Consider the following 22553-nt stretch of genomic DNA (forward strand, 5'->3'; position numbering starts at 1 on the left):
CAGGGCCTTCATGATGTCCTCAAGAGTGACTTTCTTTCCGCCATCGCCCTCCTGCGTTTTGCCTTGAGATGAAGTTGTGTGCGACCCCTTTTCGTAGGCAAACTTATCGAGCTTAACCTGAGCAGCCTGGCCCCTAGGCCCTCTGCCCGCCATGCTGACTGGGTGTGGAGCGTGTCATAGGCGCAAAAGAAAATGTCTCACCAGTCAGATTGTGATTGTCCCAAAGCAGTATTTGGTATAATGAGGTCTGCCATGGCGAGGGTCACTGGGTAGCAGGTGTGGGGGCCAGAAACCAGTCCAGCGTTAGAGTAGGAGCCCCTTAGGCAATCGGTGCCGCCCGATGACTCTGGGGGGCACCACACTTCCGGGCAGTAGACCGTCTCACCTTCAAGGAGAAAAAGCAGGCCCTGCAGCGTTAATAAAACGTTATGGAGCCCACCTACAGCGACGGAGCGTCGCGTGGACCAGAGTCAGTGCAATCCATAGTAAGTAGTACAACTGCCTTTTAGGTAGGCCCACAGCCGCTCACAGCAGGAGGAGGGAGCCGCAAAGACGCCGGAGACGCTGCCCCCTCTCTCCCGGATCGTTCTGCGGTGAAGCAAACAGGTACTTGGCAAAGCCGGGAACGGGAGCCAGTCCGGACGGTCACAACTGAGGCGTGCCTAGCATATGCCACGAGGACCCCACCTTCAGACGGAGATCAGGCACCGCGTGAGGGCGCGATGGGGGCAGGATCGGTGTCCGTATGCTCTGGCGTGCAGCGATGATGAGCTCCGCGCCACTGGGTGTCCGTCACCCGCTGCCCAGGCCACGCAAGTCCCCGGACTTGAAGGCCCAGCCAGGCCGTGCGCAGTCGAGCAGGGACAAGTACCGATGGCGGTGATGGATCCGGATCGGGATACTCTTGATCGTTGCAGCTTGAGTTCGGATGCCAGGGGAGCCCTTCAACGGACTCCTGTGTAGGGGATTAATGCACGGATTTCAAGTAAAGGCTTGTTACTCCCTCAGAGCTCCGAGACTAGGTGGCCATTTCCCTCGGCCAGTAGCCACACCCCCCAATTATACCTTTCTGTATGCTAGTACCACCCATTAATGTTTCAAATTTATGAAAATACTAACTCTTATTGGGAGTTGATCATCACATCAAGCTTACATATTACTCTTTTCAGTTAGCCCTTTGTTAATAACCCCATCCGCTTAATTCATTATTCAAACTTTATTTCCCACCCACATTCACAATGTAATTGTCACAAATTATAATAAAATCTGCAGGTTCCCATGCATTTCAGCGGATTGTCGTTCCGGTTCTCAGGAAACTATCCATCGGAAACCTTGGACGATGTGCAAGTTGACATCTTCCAGCTTGGTTGCACTACGCATGTGCAGTAAAACTAGAGGGATTAGACTGTGGTTCATGTTTCTAGGCCCATCATAAGCACTATTGAAAGAGTCAAAAAGACAAATGTTAAAATCAAAAATAAATGGCTTCACTGTATACCACCTATCTCTACTCTAATCTCATTTACTTATTATTACTTTCCCCGCATTAGCATTAGTAAAATAGCAAGCCAGTGCCAAGCATGTGAGTTTCAAGCAGCCATTTTGTTAGTTTTGCAAGTGCAGAAAATTCCCTCCAAGCAAAAGGTACGTCATACTACGTAGATGCAGTAGACGCATGCCCATTAAAGATTTTCCGTTAGCAGACATTTTAGAATCACACCCGAGTTACTGGTTAGTAAGACACATAGGCAAGCTTCGTTTTTGCTCATAAATGTTGTGTAGTGTATATTATTTCACAATACAAGTTTAGTATGGGGTTAGAGGTTCCAAGAGAAGATTGCTTCCAAGCAAGTCTCATTTTCACGAGTCCTTGCTCCATCAATAGTATTGAACCTTATCCGACCCTATTCAATAATGTAGTAAAAGCTCCATTATATGAACTATACCGAGGGGGAATGTTGACTTGAACACTGGGGAAGCAAATGTTGCATTGTGAGGAGGGGTGATGGGGGAAACCTCATTGCAACGTCCTAATGTCCCTGGCTAAAATATAAAAGGTATCCTGAATGCAATATGGACATAATGATCTCCTCAAAGATGGCACTGTGTGTTACTGTGCGAATGTAGTTGAGTTGTGTTATTGTTTAAGAGTAACAAAACAATCAAAATATTTAAAAATAATAATAATAATAATATTGCATGGGAAAGGATGCTCCTAACAAAATTTCACCTAGGCACAACTACAAGCCACCTTTGTTTTATCGAGGGTTAGCTTGACTCAAGGTTCATCTTAATTTGCCCTTGTGATCAGGGGTGTATCTTCAGGGGGTTGTATGGGGTGGAACACCCCCCAAATAAATGCTCTGTTGGTGACAAGGCAACATAATCGGTTCTGTTGCCGGTAATCATGTGTTTATTTTATCAAGTTTGCTGGGCCCAGGAGGAGGGAGTACACGAGTGCACAGGCAGGGCCCTGAGCTCAAAGCACACATACGAATGAAATTAATACAATCGCACAAGAGCAATGGGCCTCTCTCTGCCTGTTACTCACTTCACTGTGCTGCTGGTGCTGGGATGACCTCTCAGTGACCTAACTAATGTTAAGCCCTTTGCGCCTTTGTGAGGGAGTGGCGCCACATTCGGGGCCCAATGCTTGAATGAGCAGCATGATAACATATGCGGTCTCTGCATGCCAGTTATTTTATTTACAATTGGAATTCTACTTAAGTGTGTGTGTGCTTTCTCGTAAGAAGGCAGGTGGACCAGGCAGGTGGGTGGGCCTGATGCTCTTCTGGTGTGTATTTTTTTGTCTACCACAGACTGCATGTGCACCTGCCATGTATATGTACTCGACTTATTCGGAAAGTATGATGTATGAGTTTCAAGTATGTATGCGCATGTCGTTTTGGGTGACCCACAGATGGGCATCGGACAGGGCTGGCTTTTAGGATGGTGCTGAGTTTTGGGGTGCTGAGGGGGGGGGGGGGGGGGGGGGAACTGTGTTAAAAATTAACTTGGTTTAAAAGCATCTGCTACAGGAGAATTCCTTGTGTGTTTCAGCAGGATTCAGGCAACAATTAAAAATGCTTAAAATAACGTAATGTTAATGCTAGAGAGAGAGATCAGAGTTTTGTCTAGTGGCAGTTTTGTCTGTAGCGCAGAGGGTTAATGTACCTACTGCAAAGAATGTGTACATTGCAGATCACAGAACTGTATTTATGTGGATAGCTCAGTGGGTTTCTGTTTTTGCCACAGAGATCATTTTGTTACTTGCTGTTCATAAATACTAATCGTAAGTAATATACCACAGTGACATATGAACTGTCATCAAAGAGCTGCATCCAAACTGTATGGTATAGGTTAGAACGTTATGGTTTTCCTCAGTCTTTCTTTATCCTAATGTTATTAAAAAAAGGGTTGGTTTGATAGAAATAGTCTTATTATGATAGCCAACCACAACCACTGTGGTATGTTCTAAATCCTAAGTTTGTGTTTCTTCAGACCAATCATTCTTAGTATGATTCATTGTATCTGCCTAGTATGTGTGATGTAAAGTGCTCTGACACCTTACACTAGTATGAATAGCGCTATTAAACAAATAAAATGCATTTGCAAGAGGGGCTATGGAGAGATAAAGGGCAATGTTGAATGCTCAAAGTGAGGAAATACGTTAAAAAGGAGTTCATTGGGGGTGTTGTGTAGTTGCCATTAATCAGTAGGAACTGCACGTTTGCGGAAAACATAAACCGTTGGAGGAAAATTAAAACATCCAAATTCATTTTTCACCTAAAACCTCAGTGCTATCTCGCCTTTTAAGCATATGCAAAAAAAACTTAGTTATAGTATAATGCAATTTGCAAATACATAGTAGGCACTTTACTTGTGTTGCGGCTTAAGACTATTATTGCGACCAAAAATGCTCTTGCTTTACTAAATAACTTAAAATGAATGTCCCTAAGCTTGTCCATTATTCCAGTTTAGTGACCTCAGACCGTTGCTACTCTTTCCAGTTGGATTCACCATGTTGCTAGTTGGGAAATTTCAGACTAACACCCACCCCACTAACATTTTTGTCTAAGCTATGCCTCTGCTTGTGAATAAACCTCCGCCAAGACCCAAATCCATTTAATCTTCTTTCTTACATACTATGAACCTTTTAAACATAGATACTTTTTACCTATTGACAAATTTCATGGATTTCATCAACACAACCCTGCATTTTATTTTTCCATGTGTTACCAAATTTAGTGCAATATCGAAATTCAATTTTAGCACATAACTATGGGGAAGGTAGACAATGGAACACACTATAAAATCAGATAACCAAGCTTAATTTCTCAAAAGGGAGGGTGAAAAGAAAGAACAATTATACAATCTTGAAAAACAGTTAGCATTCAAAAAAGGGTGGGTAAGAAAATGGAACACGCTAATAAACAGAAAAACATAAATTTATCGTTTATCTAAGGGAGGGTAAGAAAAGGAACATATGAAATCAAAACTTTAGCAATGCAGGGAGGGTAGAGAAAAGGACACAAATTATACTGACAATTTACCCACATAGATTTATATTTACCTAGAATGGTGTGAAGACCAACCCTGGCCAGGGGGTCAGTTGAAAAGGACAGAAGAACCCCAAAGATTGCAGTGCCAGTAGGCCAGCAGGTGCAGATTGGAAAATCAGGACAGGATAAACCCAGACTTGGATCAAGACCGGACCACCAAAGGTTGAGACCAGCACCGCAGTTCAGTTGCAACGCCTGCGCTCCTCCCTCTCTGCAAGGAATCAGCCAAAACCCTGGTTGGGTTACAGCATTCACCAGCAAAGTGCTTCGCCAGCACTTCAGCTTCCCTGAACCCCGGTTGGGTCAGCGAACCTCCCGACAGAGTGCTCCGCAGCCCTCTGCTCTTAGTCACCTATTGAGTGCGTTGGGTCAGTGACAGGTCAGCTATTCGGACAAGTCGGACAAATTAACTAGCTAAGCCTACCCTAGTTATACTGTTTTTCAGGTCAGTGTACCACCCCCCAAATGTTGCAAGCGTAAGGATCCACAATTTTGATTGGACAAAGGAGGAGGACAGGTCACCACACCACCTAATATTTTGAATTTTGCCGTCTCCTATTCAAATTTCTATTCACGCCCATCAAATTCAGGTTCACATGATGTCTTCATTCCACCTAACAATGGATGTTCTATTGACAAATACATTGTATAATTTTGATTTCGTAGGGGCAGGTTCCCAGGAGCATCTTCTCAGTCAGTCAGCTCATTGGCTATAGTCCAAAGGTCACTTTCTCCCAAAATACAAGATTGAATAACTATGAAAAACTCGAGCACTCACTGTCGTTATCTTCCCGCGTTGTAAGTATATACCATTGTAGGAGTGAACTCTGCTAGAAACAATCAGAGTATAAATTGATGTGAATGAATGAATACATGAAAAGGAGCATTTAAAGCAGCTTAAACAAAAGTATACTGACCAGCTACTGGGCGCTAGCCCCTCAGGGGAGTAACTAAAAGTACTGACAAGAGCAGAAGCCAAACAGAAGTGTTTCAATCACCTATTAGGGTGAGACGTGGTTGGAAAAGATGAATATTGTGAAGAAGAGAGTTCTATTGCTTGGATACCAAACTGGAGAAGAAGCATCCTCTTTAAGAAAAAAAAAGAGCTGCCGTTTACCTTCAGAATGGAGGGTGCAAACAGGAAACTAAAGCTTAGCGACAACAACTCAGTAAGTTTAAATACAGACGGCCAGTAAGTTGTCATGTCCGCATCCGGGTCTTTCAAGATCACAAGTATTTGTAACTATCATGTTTTTAGTCCTCTGCGTGACTGCACGTCATTCTGCAGAGAGGTCCAAAAAAGAGCATTAACATAATGTCACTATGGCAAAATGACCGCGTTCATCAGTGTGCGGCTATGGTGTGGTGTTAGAATGGACTCTTGAGGTCTTAGCGATCCCGTTTTCGAAATTGACTCCTAAATTACGGACTGCTTCTTAAGCTGGAGTGGACCTGCAAAATATGGACTGCTAAATGTAACAGGAAAACAGTTTGTCTCACCCACTAGGAATAATTCTCTCTTGTTGATGGTCAGTTTGAAGAAATTGTCAGTCGTTCATATGTGTATGGCAATTTGACAGTTCCCAAAATCAGAGTTAGTGGTTGAGGAGTATTCTTCCAAATGAAGGAAGAGTTGGGCCACATGACTATATTATTAAACTAAAAATCCAAAAGAAGGAATTAGAAGCCCTAAAGGTTATAAAGTACAGACCCCGAAGTCCGCCCACCGCTTCAATATCTTTGGGTGTTTCTGTGGGCAACCCCCAGCCTTGAAGATTGATATTTCGAGTCCCATGGAGAAGTCGAGGCCCCGTTTCCAAGCCCTTACAGATGGTGGGAGGTAGCCTTCCATGCCCTGGCAATGTCTCGCTTGGCCAATGTGAGTCCTAGGAATAGCAAATGGCACTTATATTTATTGCCCCCAATCCCTTCCGTGATATGAAGCATGACCAAGCGAGGTGATTGTGGAATGTCCCAACCCAACACCTTCGAGAGACGGGCGAGCACCCCTTGCCAAAACCTCGATAGCGCGGTGCACTGCCACATCGTGTGAAGGAGAGTGCCTTCTGCGATTTCACATCACAGGCAGAGGAGGGATTCAATCAATCCGCTCGCCAAAGTCTATGGCGGGTGAAGTAAACCAGGTGGAAGTATTTAAATTGTATTAGGCGGAGGCGTGCTGCTATGGCTGCACCTTGTGGGGATTCAAGTGCCTCAACCCAAGCATCCTCTACTAATGGTCCAGGATCTTCTTGCCAGGCATCTCTAGTTTTATTGAGTGTAGTGTGGCTATTGGTCACTAATGTGTGGTATATTGTTGTAATTTTGTGTGTGCCCATTACACTCATAAAAACTTTGGCCTCAATGGGGTTGAAATCGGGAATGACATCTTGGCGTGTTATGTATGGGAACAATGCGTGGCGAAATTTGAGTTATCTGTAGAATTGCGACCGTGGAATAGCAAATTCAGTTTGTAGCTCCTGGAAGGATTTCAGGGTTTGGCCATGTAGAACCGCTCCAATCGTTGAGATGCCGATGTCATCCCAGCCCACAAATCCCTGTAGCACAGACAGCTGTGGCAATAGGCCATTGCGCCAGAGAGGAGTTTCCTTAGTCAGTCTGCCCCACCATCACATCCTGCGCAGCGCCTGTCGCCATGTCACGAAAACCATTCTGGTTGCGGGTGGCAGTGTTTTAAGTGTCGGACCTGAGTGTAGGATTGTATGTACGGATTTAGAGTCCATTAATAGGTGCTCAACTGCATATGCAGGGTCCTGTCTGTCCCCATACCGCCAGTCATTCAGAACGAGAAGGTGTGAGGCAGCATGGTAGGCTTGGATATCTGGGGTCGCAAGGCCCCCACAGTATGTAGAGAGGAAGCATGTTCTTAATGCTACACGCGCTGATCCTCCGCCCGAGAGGAAGTGGCTGAGGATAGCATTAAGTTATCTGAACCAGGTGGGTGGTATTGGATAAGGGTGGTTCCCGAGTTGATAAAGGAGACGAGGCAGGGAGACCCTTTTGAAGATGGCAGATCGACCAAACAGGGACAATGGAAGATTCGACCAGGAGCGCACATGCTCTTTGACCTGTGTCAATAAGAGGGCACACTTTTGTCCCAGGAGACGGGTTGAGAGGCTGATAGATACACTCCGAGATATTTAAATCCATCTGGGACCACCGTCACATCCCGTATCCATATTCTCAGTTGGTCTACCCCACATAGAGGCCCCAGGAAAGATTTACCAGTGTTCATATGTAGACTAGAAGTTTCACCAAAGATTTGCATTATCCTGAGCAGCCATGGGCCGGACCTATTAGGCTGTGTTAAAAAGAATAATATGTTGTTCACATACAAGGCTATGTTCAGAAACCTCCAGCAACCACTCAAAGCCATAAACTTGGCCATCAATTTTAACCAAAGCCGCAAGTGGTTCCATGGCGAGCGCAAAGAGATATGTGAATAGAGGACATACTTGTCGGTTGCCCCTTCCAATGGGATACGGCTGCGAAGTCGCGTCTGCGACCCAAACCAATGCAGTGATGTCTGTGTATAATAGTGGGATATAATTTGTGAGGCGGGCCTATATTGAGATGACTTAGAAGTGTGAAGAGGTATGTCCAGCCAAGGGAATTAAAGGCTTTATCAATATCAGTTAGGAGTAGCGCAGCTGGTTCACCTAGCTGATCCACTGAGTTAATAGCATTGTGTGCACGGCAAATATTATGTTGAGTGGCGCGACCGGGCATAAAGCTGGCTTGGTCTGGTTGACGGTACAAAAGGGGGTGGTGAGGGACGGAGCATCTGAATCAATCAAACACTCACACCCAGGAAATAGATCCGGGTTTAATCCATCACCGTTCTTTAGCCCACTCTGCCACCCCAGTTCAGACATGGCTATATGCAAATCAGTCTGACCCTGTGCCTCATGGGAACAGTCCAGCCCGAACTGCCAAGCCATGTCTTCCCTGGACCGGAAACAAGCTTCCAAGGACCGGTTTCTGGCATTCCAGCCGTCTTCAGCCCGGCTTGCTTGAATCCAGTGGCAAAGTGAGCAAGGGACTCTCATCTGAGCATACCCTGCCACACTTATGGCGGCCAAAAGCGGTAAAAAAAGGGGTGGTGATGGACGGAGCATCTGAATCAATCAAACACTCACACCCAGTGAAAAGATCTGGGTTTAATCCATCACCGTTCTTTAGCCCACTCTGCCACCCCAGTTCAGACATGGCTATATGCAAATCAGTCTGACCCTGTGCCTCATGGGAACAGTCCAGCCCGAACTGCCAAGCCATGTCTTCCCTGGACCGGAAACAAGCTTCCGAGGACCGGTTTCTGGCATTCCAGCCGTCTTCAGCCCGGCTTGTTTGAATCCAGTGGCAAAGTGAGCAAGGGACTCATGTCTAAGCATACCCTGCCACACTATGGCAGCCAAAAGCGGTACAAAAGGGTGTGGTGATGGATGGAGCATCTGACTCAATCAAACACTCACACCCAGTCAAAAGATCTGGGTTTAATCCATCACCGTTCTTTAGCCCACTCTGCCACCCCAGTTCAGTCATAGATTGGTCTGGTTGACAGCACAGGTCTGCAAACCCTATTACTTACCATATACACAGAGAGGGCTTTGGGTAAGCCCCCATTCACACATTACCTTTTTTGGATCAGTCACTTTCAGCTTTTGGATTCGAACACTGTATCAGCCCAGAGAAATCTCCCTCTAACCTCATGAAATTGGCTGTTTGGTGTATCATTTCTCCTTATATGAAAATATTAAACTGCTATGCATGAGAGACTATTTTATATCGAAAAGTAAACTTTACTATTGCAATTTTGTACTACCAATACCAGGAACCAAATACCACCAATACAACTAATTCATCACTGATACCTCCACCACAATACCAATACCACCACTAATGTTACCACTAACACTGCCAATGACACCACCTTCAGTACACTCTAAACAACTACCACAATCAAAATCACAACCAGCACACTAATACAACCTTCAATACCATGCCACCAGTGCCTCTACCACCTATACCACAAACAGCAATGCAAATATCACCATCAACACCAGCAAAGCCAAAAACTACCATCATAGGGGAAACCAAGGCTACAATACCACCCCCACCAATACCAGCTACATCACTAGGAAAAAACACCAATACCATAATTACGATACTTTTACCAATACCACCTTTCTCTTACCACCAATACTCCTGCAACCAACCAATCTCACCACCAGTATCACCAACACCACTACCAAACAATGCATGCCAACCTTGAAGCATTTGATCTCCTCTTCCCTTCCCTACTAACAACACCCATGCACAGCCCCCCCTTCTAACGCTCCCCCACCCAGGATCCCAGTCCCCCAGCTGAACATCCTCCCCATCCCACCTACTGCCATCTCAAGCACCTACGGTTCAACTATAACCCTCTCCAATCCCTCCACCTCCAAGTATACGGCATCAACTACAGCACTAGTCCATCCTCTGAAACAACCCCCTGTGCAGATCCACCCCCAAACACCACCGGGCGACCTCAATACTCACACCACATCTCCCAACCACCAGCCTACACCCACCTGCAATAAAAAACTATCACAATAAGATATTGGGAGGAACCCTTTGTTGAAAAAGGGAATGGGTCCCCATAGATTGAAGTAAGGTGTCCTGCAAGATCCCTTAAGGAGTTTTGAAGCCGGGTGGCAAAACAAGAACCCAATTTTTAAATCTTAAGGTAAGAGGTCGAAATACTAATACTTAGCTCCAGCAGGGGTCATGTAGTAAGGTGCCCTAGAACAAGAGAAGTTAATTTAAACTTGTTCTCCCCTAGAGTAACATTCGAGAACAGACGGCCGTCCTGCCAACAAAATCTTTAGAAAAAATGAGGTAAGAAGGAATTAATAAATAGTACATTTCCAACCCTGAACAAGCCATTAAACATAGTGGTTCTCAAAAGAATAGAAGCATGATTTCTCTGTGCATATCAACATGTCGGGCTGAGATTTGTCATAACTTAAGCCTAGCTGTATAGAAAATGAACCCATGATTGAAGTATAAAACCACCCTCTTTGAGACTATCGCATACAAGTAAAGATAAGACTAAGCAAAGGCTTGGGTTTTTAAATAAAATGGGAAAGACAGGTGGACCTTAGACCAATTTAAATTAAACATGAGTGGTGGGGGATTTGTCCTTCACCAGTAGGATTTGTCTTTCACGAGTGGGTGACATATCAAATCCACGGATTTGGACAGTGACCTGATGACAATAGCCTTAGGCGAAAGTAAACATAAAATTCCAGGCACGCTCCACAAACCAGGAGTGAAAGGCCTAATGAAACAGAAAGAAATGTTTTTTTGATGTAAACAAACCTTTTAAGAATACATGATGTAACGGTATGACCCCGTCTTTTAACAGTGATAATTGAAGAATCACAAGAAGGGCAACAAGTGGAAGAGGTTTTAATAACGATTGATGATTAGGAAATCATTCCAGAATACAGGTATATAACAAATCATAGGAATAGAACCAATAGTTTTAATTATAGAATGTCATATTGAATCTGAATGGTTTGTTTTACCCCCTAGAAACGGTTGACAAACCGCAAAAACAAACTGCAAGAGTTTACATCGCCCATTGATCAAAGCGAGTAGCCAGCAGCAAAATTAGGTAGGTTTTCTCTAACCAACCAAATATGAGTCATAAAGAACACATATGACTTAGGTAAAGCTGTAACAAAAGCTCTGTGCAAGATTATGAGTTTGCAGACTAACAAATATTGTATAAATATTTATATATATATGTCTAGTATAAATGAAAGTAACACATTTATTAGAAATGGAAATTAGAATGTCTCAAGGTTTTAACAAATGAGGTGTAATGGCTTTTGCTCTAAATGTGCAAATAAAAGTGGTGTGGATATTGAATTTGAGGCTTTGTCCTATAATCAAATATCTCTGTAAAAATATTAATGAATCAGAGCTTCTTTTGTAACAAGTGTTTTAAATCTTTGTTTTAATTTAGACTGCTTTTTAATGAAAAAAGTATCCTGAAGAAGGTGACGATCTTTATCACCGAAACGCCGCGTCGACATATAATTCTTTTTTCTTCATGAACTGTTTTATAAATGAAATTTCTTTTATGAATAAATACGATGTTTTTAACTTGAATACATGTAATAATTAACAAATAAAAAAAGAGATATAACTTATCCTCTTGTTTCTCCACTCTCATTGTTACCTTTGATGCCTGATGTACACAATTGATATACCTCAATATTGCAAATATGTAAATTTGTTAATCTTGTCGCAACTCTAAAAGCCCTCCTTTGTTCATTACCTTTAACCAAGATCCTTTTGAGACACAAGTCTCACAATTTAACAAAAAAGAAAAAGGGAATTTTTGTATTTTTGCTCATAAAAAACTATCACAACACATCCTCCTTCATCCCACGCCTTTTCCCATAACCCTAACCGACAACACTACTACCAGCAAAAGACAACACAACACTCTCAATTCCTCTCCGCGCATAGGAGACTCTACCCAGAAACAACCCACTTCCCCTCAAGAAGAGATGGGCTGCCGTCTCTCCCGTATTGAAAGTCAAGTCGCCATCATAATTCAGGGCCTGAATCTCATCCTAACCAACCTCGCGACACTCCTTAGTTCCCCCTTAAACGCTCACTCCACTCCCATCTCCCCCTCCCCACACACCCCAGCCTTCCCAAAGACCCGCTCCCCAACCAGTACTCCCGCACTATCCCGATCCCTGCCCGAGACCGAATAGAACTACAGAAGCCGGATATATGATTAAACAACTACTTCTTAAACAACGAATGCCTAAACCACGAATGCTAAACCACGAGCCAAGCCAAACCACTACATTCTGGTTAGCGACTTCTTAAAGCACGAAAAATATTAATTTGCCACATTACCCGAATATACCCTTATGTTCTTTTAAAAACGCATTTGTGAAACACAGACTTTAAAAAAAAATGTAATTACATGTATTTTATAATAATCAATATTAAGTAAGGAATCTTTAAATTAACAAATTAACAATTTAATAATCCTTTTTTTCAAATACGGACAAATTACATATCCTACATCCTGTCCTTTCTGGTAAATATTTATGTTTTAAAGCACATACCAAAATTATTTAATATTTTCAAAATTCATTAGAGGGCCTACCTGAAAACCTTCAGCTTCTGCCTCATCGGCCAGGGCCCGCAAGGGATATTTGGCACTAGCTCAATTGTTTCAGGATAATTTCCATCAACTTTCAAATCTTCGTTGTTGCCCTTCTCTTCATCTGAATTAAACGGACTCCAACGAAGTCCCAACACTTTCCTGAATTATTTAATATTTCCAAAATTCATTTAGAGGGCCTATCTGAAAACCTTCAGCTTCTGCCTCATCTGCCAGGACCTGCAGGGGATATTTGTCACCAGCTCAATTGTTTCACAATGATTTCCATGTACTTTCCTATCTTTGTTGTTGCCCTTTTCTTCATTTGAATTAAAGGGACTCCAATGAAGTTGCGGGTTGCAGTGCCATTTATTGGCTAGTTATAGGAAGTCGTATTTAATGAGGAGGTCGTTGTTCGTGAAAGTCGTGGTTTAGGAAGTTGTGGTTAATGAGGTCATGGTTCATTGAAAGGTCGTTGTTTTGGATTTGTTGTTTAGTACATTCGTTGTAAAGGATTCGGTATTAAGGACATTTCCCACAGAAGCCATGTCCACTGAGAAAGCGATCGAGCTGGCCCAATCTTACACCTCCCCCTCCACTCACACCCTGCAATCCACGATTCAGGTGATCACCGGATTCAGATGTGAGCTCTCATTCCCGAAACCCCCCAGGCCACCAGCTTCCCTCATCAACCTCCCGACTGCATCACTAACAAGGGAACCAAAAAAAGAACCCCCCCCCCACTAAATGCATGCTCATAAACTGCAGATCTGCCTCGAAACATGCCACTGAGCTAGCAGAATCCATCCTCAACCACAACATAGACATAGCCTTCATCACCGAGACCTGGCTCAACGACTCCTCTCCTCCTATTATGGACATGCTCGTACCCCCGGGTTTCTCTATCATCAACAAAGATAGAAAAGACCAAAAAGGCGGAGGCGTGGCAATCATCCACAACAACACCCAGTCAGTGTCCGAAGTTGATACCTTTAACTACAACTCCTTCGAATGCCTACCCGCCAACATCAAAACCTCTAACAACAATCTATCACACTGCCACCTCCTGTACCACCCCTCAGGTAACACCACCGCGTTCACTGAACACTTATCAGACCTGATCGCCCACTGCTCTTTCCGAGACAGCAACAACCTAATTCTGGGAGACTTCAACCTCCACTGGAATGATAAAAACAGCGCTCCAGTACAAACCCTGAACGAGCTATTACACTCTAAAAACCTTATCCAGCACTGCTCAAAAGAAACTCATAACAAAGGGGCAATCCTAGATGCCATCATCTCCCAACCTGATGCAATTACCATAGAACACATCCTTCCGGTCGACTGGTCAGATTACCACCTAATCCTATTCCACATCTCACAACCGATCATGTGTCAACCTCTCATCAAAGATACACCGAAATGGTCTAGAAACCTAACGCAGATCAACACAGCTGACTTAGAAGAAAAAATGAACACCCTCCTACCCATCTCCCTGGATGGCCTCTCAACTACAGAACTCAAATCCCACTACAACTTAACCATGTCCTCCATCTTAGACCATCTAGCTTCAATGAAACTCAAAAACCCAGGAACATCTCCCCCAGATCCTGGTTCAACAAGGACATCAACGACGAAAGGAGACAACTCAGAGCCACAGAACGTCTCTGGAGAAAAAAACCCTCCTTCAGCCTCTGTGAAGAACTCAAAACGGCAAGAAGACAGTACAAAAACTATATCAATAATGAAAAATTGAACTTTTTCTCCAAAGCGCTGGACAAGGCTAAAAACAGTCCAAGAGAGCTCTTTAACATCATCAAAAAACAAACATCCAAGCATTCCACTACCCACGACCAGGCCTCCAAAGACTCTTGTGACAGCTTTGCCAACTTATTTAACGAAAAAATCATCAAGATCGAACTCTATCTTGACATCAACCTCTATCCTGCTGGCAAAAACTGGTCCCCAGCAACCGAAACCATCTTGATAGAATGACCCAAAAGTACCTGGAGTCACTTTGACCCTTTATGGGAAGTTAAGATTCTTAATTTAATCTCCACCTCCAAGCCCTCATCCCACACCCTCGATCCTTTACCCTCGCATTTGGCAAACAAACTGATACTCTCCCTAGCACCACTCTGGTGTGAAATCATAAACAGCTCCCTAAAAACAGGCATCATACCACACTGCCTCAAAGTTGGCCAAGTCACACCTCTTCTGAAGAAACCAGGCCTAAACACTAATGACTTGAACAACTTCAGACCGGTCTCCAATCTTCCCTTCCTAGCCAATATCTTCGAAAAATGCGTTCAACAACTGAACCAACATATCGACAATATTGATCTACTAGACCAACACCAATCAGGCTTTAGAAAAGGCTGCAGCACCAAACTGCAATCCTTAACATCGTGGATGACATCCTCAACTCCCTTGACTCGGATCATTGCTGCCTCCTCATCCTCCTGGATCTATCAGCGGCCTTTGACACGTGGATTACAGTCTTCTCATCAAGGCTCTCAAGGACCGTGTAGGTGCAGATGAGGTGGTCCTTCAATGGCTCTCCTCCTTCTTTCAAAATCGCTCCCAAAGGGTAAAAATCAAATCCCTTTCATCGGACCTTCTACCCGTCAACAGAGGTGTCCCCCAAGGATCCGTTCTCTCCCCTCATTTACATGGAACCCCTCACCACCATTCTAAAAAAAGCCAACATCCCCTTCCATCTATATGCAGATGACACTCGGATCTACTTGGAAACCTCCTCCTTCAATGACATTCTAAGACTGAACAATACTCTCAGAGAGGTTCAAGAATGGTTATAAGCCAACCACCTTAAACTCAATCAGGGGAAAACCGAATTCCTCCTCATTTCCAACAAGGAAGAAAATCCTCAAATCGTTGAATGGCTGAAAGCAATCAATACTCTCAACGGTAACCTCACCTTGGCAAGCTCTGTAAAATCACTTGGAATTACCCTTGATCACAAGCTAACCATGACCAACCACATCTAGAACTCCACAAAAAGTGCCTTCCTCAACCTGAAGCATCTCAACAAAATAAAACCCCACATTCCACCCTTGGACCTCAAACAAGCCACTCAATCACTTGTGTTGTCCAGACTCGACTACGGGAACGCAGTCCTCTCCGGGACAGCTCTTTCACACCTAGTGGCACTCAAAACAACCCTCAATGCAGCTGCCAAAATGGTCACCGGAGTCAATAAATATGACCACATTTCTCTGAGAACTAAAATGGCTCCCAGTGGAATTGTGTGCCAGCTTCAGAACTGCATGCCTCACACACAAAGCCCTGCACACAGGGAAACCAGAATACCTAGCCTCTAAACTTAAGAAAGCCGGCCAGTCCAGAAGTCTCAGGAGTTCCAACTCCCTCTTACTCATCCCCCTGAAAACACACAAACAAAAAACCACAGCCCGCTCCTTTGCAGGAAACGCACCCAAAATCTGGAACTCCATCCCTGTGCCCATCAGAACGACCTCCTCCTTTGCAAAATTCAAAAGCCTCCTAAAAGTCCTCTACCTCAACCGTGCCTTCCCAAACTGAAATCCGTGACTCTCAGCCCCCAGCTATCAGTCATCTGGTAATGCGCATCCACTGCTTACCTCACCCCCTCTCCCCAACCTGCTCGCCTTGCTCCATCGCTGCTCAGACAAATCTCTCAGCCTTAATCTTTACCCATGTATCGAGATTACCTCTAAGCCGCTCTACCTCAACGGCGCACCTTGGACCCCCAGACCTCTCGACCTTAATGGCGCACCTCAGACGCTCATCACAATTGTAATCTTTTGAACACTTATGAACACGTTTATCCTCCTCTCAAAACTGTCCATGTATCGAGATTACCTCTAACCCACTCTACCTCAACGGCGCACCTTGGACCCCCAGACCTCTCGACCTTAATGGCGCACCTCGGACGCTCATGACAATTGTAATTTTTTGAACACTTATGATCACGTTTATCCTCCTCCCAATGATTATGTTTTCTTTCCCTCCGGTTGTAAAGTGCTCCGATACCCCCGGGTCTGGTCAGCGCTATAGAAAACTTCTTAAATAAAATAAAATAAATAAATGTTTCAAACTGAATATTATGCCTAATTCTGTTGTGTCTGGAAAGAGTTTGTTTTGGAAATAGCTACTGCGGTCTGTGATGATTAGTCTAATGGGCAACAAAGGCTTTGTCCCCACGTTATCGTGCCATCTTTCTTAATCCATTTTTAGGTTTGGTATTATCAAAAACGTTTGTTTTTAATAAAAAATATTTCACACTGGCATTCGCTGCTGTGTAGTTATGCACGAGTCAGAGTTTCTGTAAGAAGAGCATTTTCTTTATTTTGCTAATAAATTCAGTCTTCTCAGGTCTGTGTACCTCTCACTGGGCGCAGGTGCATCCACACTAACTCGTTCGCTCAGGAGCTCAAGGGAGCCTTTTCAACAGAGAGGTATAGAGACATGAGAAGAATTTGGGCAGCATTTGCAGCACCTCTAAAAAGACTTGTTGCTCTCTACTGATGAAGGAATGAATCCAGAAACACGTGTCTAGAGTTACATAGCACAATCTGCACCAACAAGGGTGAATCATTTAAAGAATGCAACTGAAGTAAGTGTTATCATGCACTTCATTTACCATGATACATTGGGATAAATGGAGTGCTGGGATGTGAGGCAGTGTGCTCCCACTCTCCTTCTGTTTGAAACTCCTTCTGTTTGAAAAGGCTCCCTTGAGCTAGTGAGCTGACAAGCTTGTGTTGATGCACCTGCACCCAGTGAGTTGGACAGAGACTTGAGAAGACTTTGAGCAGCATTTCCAGAACCCCTAAAACGACTTGTTGCTCTCTACTGATGAAGGAAAGAATCCAGAAAATAGGTGTCTAGAGTTACGCAGCCCAAGCTGCACCAACAAGGGTGAAAACTTTAAAGACTGCTACTGAAGTAAGTGTTATCATGCACTGCATTTACCATGATGCATTGGGACAAATGGATTGCTGGGATGTGCGCCAGTGTGCTCCCACTCTCCTTCTGTCTGAAAAGGCTTCCTTGAGCTACTGAGCTGACGAGCTTGTGGTGATGCACCTGTGCCCAGTGAGTGGTACAGAGACCCGAGAAGACTTTGGGCAGCATTTCCACAACCCCTAAAATGACTTGTTGCTCTCTACTGATGAAGGAAAGAATCCAGAAACATGTGTCTAGAGTTACACAGCCCAAGCTGCACCAACAAGGGTAAAAACATAAAGACTACTACTGAAGTAAGTGTTATCATGCACTGCATGATGCATTGGGGCAACCTGAGTGCTGGGATTTGAGTCAGAGCTCTCTCACCCTCACCCTTCTACCTATGCAGGCTGCTTTTGTTCCCAGATTAGACCTCAGTAATGGAGCTAACTTCTACTTCATATCTGCAGCCTACACGGTGTTTGTAATATTTGCAGGGCCGTAAATACTATCTGAGTTTCTAATGATTTCTCCACGCTTTTCATATTTCACAAACATTACATTTGCACCTACGCTTTATTTATATTTATGGCCACTGCTTGCTACGAACCCATATTAAGATTGTAACTTGTGCCAGGTAAATTAAAAACAACGTAATGGTCAATGACTACGCAATTAAAGAAACACGCAGGCTAGTGTTTATTTCCTTAATTGACACATTTTATAAAAGCAGATCTGATCTATGTTTGAACCTAGTTGTGGACATGCCAATTTCTAACACGGAAATATAGGAAAATATCATGCAGGGCCAAACTGGAGGCTGAATCTGTTGAGTGCCCCTAGGGTATTAGATAGGCGATGGTTTGATCATGCTTGCTCTACTGCCCGGATGGATCTTAAAGAGGCTTTAGCAGCTAAACCAAGGGATAAGAGTCTGGTGATTCAACTTAGGCAGGGTTATAATTTGATCCTTAAACGTAGAAAAGCTGAGTTGCAGCAGGAAGCGTGGGACAACCTTAGTCAAGCAGCGGATATGAAAAACTGTACCCTGTTTTGGTCCACGGTGAATAGTCCATTCCTAAAAGATGAAAAGGCACCAGAACTCACATCAAATGTGAGTATGGAATCTTGGATCCAACATTTCTCCATTATCTTTGATTCAAGTAATATAACAGTTCCCCATGGAGAAGGCTGCCCCATCATAGCCTTAGATATCACTATAGATGAGGTCATGGCTAGTATAAGAACCAGTAAAGGAGGGAAGGCCCAGGGGCCGGATTGGTGTCCCCATAGACGTGTATAAGACTGCACTGGAGATTTGGGGTCCATTGCTGACCAAAATCTTTAATGCAGCCATTTGTTGTAAAATACCGTCTACTTGGGAGGAATCAATAATCGTCCCCATTTACAAGAAAGGTGACTGGGGCGATGCCAAAAATTACCGGCCAATATCCTTACTGGACTCATCTGTCAAAATTATGAGTAGGGTCCTTCTAGTAAGACTAGAGGAATGGGCAGAAACCAATGAGATCTTAAGTAATTGCCAGTTTGGATTTAGAAAAGGCCGTGGCACCATTGAACAGTGCCTGAATCTAGAGCTCTTGGTAGGGAAATATACCCAGGCCAAAAAAGGGTCACTTTATCTATGTTTCGCTGACTTAAGTAGCGCTTTTGATTTGGTAGACCACACTATATTATAGGTCAAATCATTAGAAATGGGGGCACCTGAAGGTATAATATACTTCCTCGCCCGCCTATACGAAAAGCTTAGCACCAGTGTCCGTTATGGACCTAATGGGGAGTGTACGACCAAGTTTGGGATTGGAAGGGGGATCAGACAGGGGTGTGTTTTAGCACCCCTGCTTTTCACCCTCTTCATAAACGAGGTAGATTCTGTCTTGCAGACAGTCACGGCGGATGCCCCTAGAGTCAATAATCTTAACATACCTGTATTACTTTATGCGGATGACGCAGTGTTACTGTCTAGGACTCCCTTGGGTCTTCAACGCCTGATGGACCGTTTTGTACGGTTCATCAAAAGCAGGAAACTGGTGATCAATAAATCAAAAACATACGTGATGGAGTGTGGGCCCGGAAGAGCCAAAATGAAAGGTAAAACCCATTATTTTATTGATGGCGAATTGGTCAAAAAAGTTGAAAATTTTTGCTATTTGGGAATTACTTTTTCCAACAATGGGAGCTGGGCCACTGAACATAATGTTGTCAGAACAAAGATGATTAGGAGTGCTAATGGGGTCTTTCTATTTCTATTGAAGTTGGGGAATAGACGCATTAAAGATATGTTAAAAATCTATCAATCCAGATGTCTTTCTGCGGCCCTTTATGGGGCTGGTGTTTGGGGTGTGTCACCAGCGAGGAGCCTTCAGGTAGAGGAGAATATCTTCCTGAAAAGGCTCCTGTGTTTACCCAATTCTACCTCCAACTCCTTGGTTCATAAGGAAACAGGGATTCAAGCCCTCAGTGATATGATTATGTTAAGACCCCTATTATTGTGGCGCTCCATTTGGCTCAGTGACGGTACCTCATTGAATAGAGCAATTATTGAGGACTGTCTCTCATTAGACCAGCACTTAAAGATCCCTTGGATTCAATACATTATTGAATGTTCCCAAAAGATTTTTGGGACCAATGTGATTAATGATCCTTACAGTGTTTCGGATATCTCTAAATCAAATATGAAAACAATTTTCTTGAATTATTGTAATGAAAGGCGTTTTCTGGAGGATTCTAAATTACCCACATGTGTATTGTACAATAGCATGAACGATTTTATTGGATTTCATCCGTATTTGTCACAGGTAACTAGAGTTTCGCACCAGTTTGTACTAACTAGAATGAGGATGGGAATAGTACATTATCTCGTTGCGTGCCCTAACATCAAAATGCGCCCTATTGGCCCCTGTGAATGTGATAACAAAACGGAACAGAGCACTAAGCACTTTTTATTAACATGCGAACTGTATAGGGAATTACGGAAATTCTACCTAAAGCCAATGTTAAATAGATTTGGAGTGAGAACAACTACGGACGCTATGAGACTGCTTTTTAGGTCGAGCCTTTACCATTCCGCAGGAATGGGAAATGGGGAGAATTCAAGTCGGCTATTTTCTCTTCAAACCAAAGGGCTTTCAGCCCGCGGTTTTCATGCAGTGCCCGTCAACATGCACGCGCATCGCATGCAAGCCCAGCCCAGTCCTCCCCTCATTCACGCCCACCCACCAGGCTCTCCCGCCCCCATCAGGCTTCTCTCCCAATCCGCATGCAAGCCCAGCCCAGTCCTCCCCTCATTCACGCCCACCCACCAGGCTCTCCCGCCCCCATCAGGCTTCTCTCCCAATCCGCATGCAAGCCCAGCCCAGTCCTCCCCTCATTCACGCCCACCCACCAGGCTCTCCCGCCCCCATCAGGCTTCTCTCCCAATCCGCCTGCCTCCCCTCGCGCATTCACGCCTCCCACCAGGCTTTCCCGCCCCCATCCGGCGTTTCATTTTTTTGTTTCTGGTGCACGGCGCGTTTCTCCTGTCCGAGTGCTCGCACCGCTTCCACCGCCTGGCTGGCTGCTCGCTGGCTCCCTCTCCCTCCATTCATGGTTTTTCATGCATGGCAAAAATCAATCGTGTTTATCAACATCGTGAAAGGCGTCTGCTTTCGTTTTGCACGCGCGCCCTTTTCTCGCGTGCACCTGGGTCAGAAAAGGACGCCATGCTTCTTCTGTCGATTGCTTTGGAGGGGTGGGCTGTGCGCTGCAGCCCCCCACCCCCTTGTTTTGCAGCGCACATGCCGCCATTTGCAGCAAACGGTTCGGGTTGGCCCGACAGATGGTCGTGTCCGTTGTGGTGGTGGTTCAGTCCCCATGTTCCGTTTTCTACTCCCATGTTGGGATCTATAGACGAGCATTTTCTGTACGCATCTGCAGAATACGCGACTGAGGTCCACGAAAATGCTAGGAAGTGCCACGCTGTATCTCAGCGCTCAGCGTTGGTATCTCCTTTTCAAAAGGAACAAGGCAACGCGGGCAGAATATTCAAGTAGAATTTCAGCCTCTCGCATCAGGCTTCTCTCCCAATCCGCATGCAAGCCCAGCCCAGTCCTCCCCTCATTCACGCCCACCCACCAGGCTCTCCCGCCCCCATCAGGCTTCTCTCCCAATCCGCCTGCCTCCCCTCGCGCATTCACGCCTCCCACCAGGCTTTCCCGCCCCCATCCGGCGTTTTTTTGTTTCTGGTGCACGTCGTGTTTCTCCTGTCCGAGTGCTCGCACCGCTTCCACCGCCTGGCTGGCTGCTCGCTGGCTCCCTCTCCCTCCATTCATGGTTTTTCATGCATGGCAAAAATCAATCGTGTTTATCAACATCGTGAAAGGCGTCTGCTTTCGTTTTGCACGCGCGCCCTTTTCTCGCGTGCACCTGGGTCAGAAAAGGACGCCATGCTTCTTCTGTCGATTGCTTTGGAGGGGTGGGCTGTGCGCTGCAGCCCCCCACCCCCTTGTTTTGCAGCGCACATGCCGCCATTTGCAGCAAACGGTTCGGGTTGGCCCGACAGATGGTCGTGTCCGTTGTGGTGGTGGTTCAGTCCCCATGTTCCGTTTTCTACTCCCATGTTGGGATCTATAGACGAGCATTTTCTGTACGCATCTGCAGAATACGCGACTGAGGTCCACGAAAATGCTAGGAAGTGCCACGCTGTATCTCAGCGCTCAGCGTTGGTATCTCCTTTTCAAAAGGAACAAGGCAACGCGGGCAGAATATTCAAGTAGAATTTCAGCCTCTCGTTAGTTGTGCTTTTATCGTTTGGCTCTCTGTGGCCGCTTCTTAGTCGTCTGGAG

General features: G+C 44.8%; 1 protein-coding gene across 2 annotated transcripts in view; it reads right to left on the reverse strand.

The window, feature by feature from the left end:
• LOC147747983 (cytochrome P450 2D15-like) overlaps nt 1-22553 on the reverse strand; it is a 464117-nt gene that overhangs the window by 133132 nt on the left and 308432 nt on the right. The gene's annotated exons all lie outside the window — the stretch shown is intronic.

Source organism: Lissotriton vulgaris, chromosome 1_1 (assembly GCF_964263255.1).
Source record: "Lissotriton vulgaris chromosome 1_1, aLisVul1.2, whole genome shotgun sequence".
Taxonomy (NCBI): Eukaryota; Metazoa; Chordata; class Amphibia; order Caudata; family Salamandridae; genus Lissotriton; species Lissotriton vulgaris.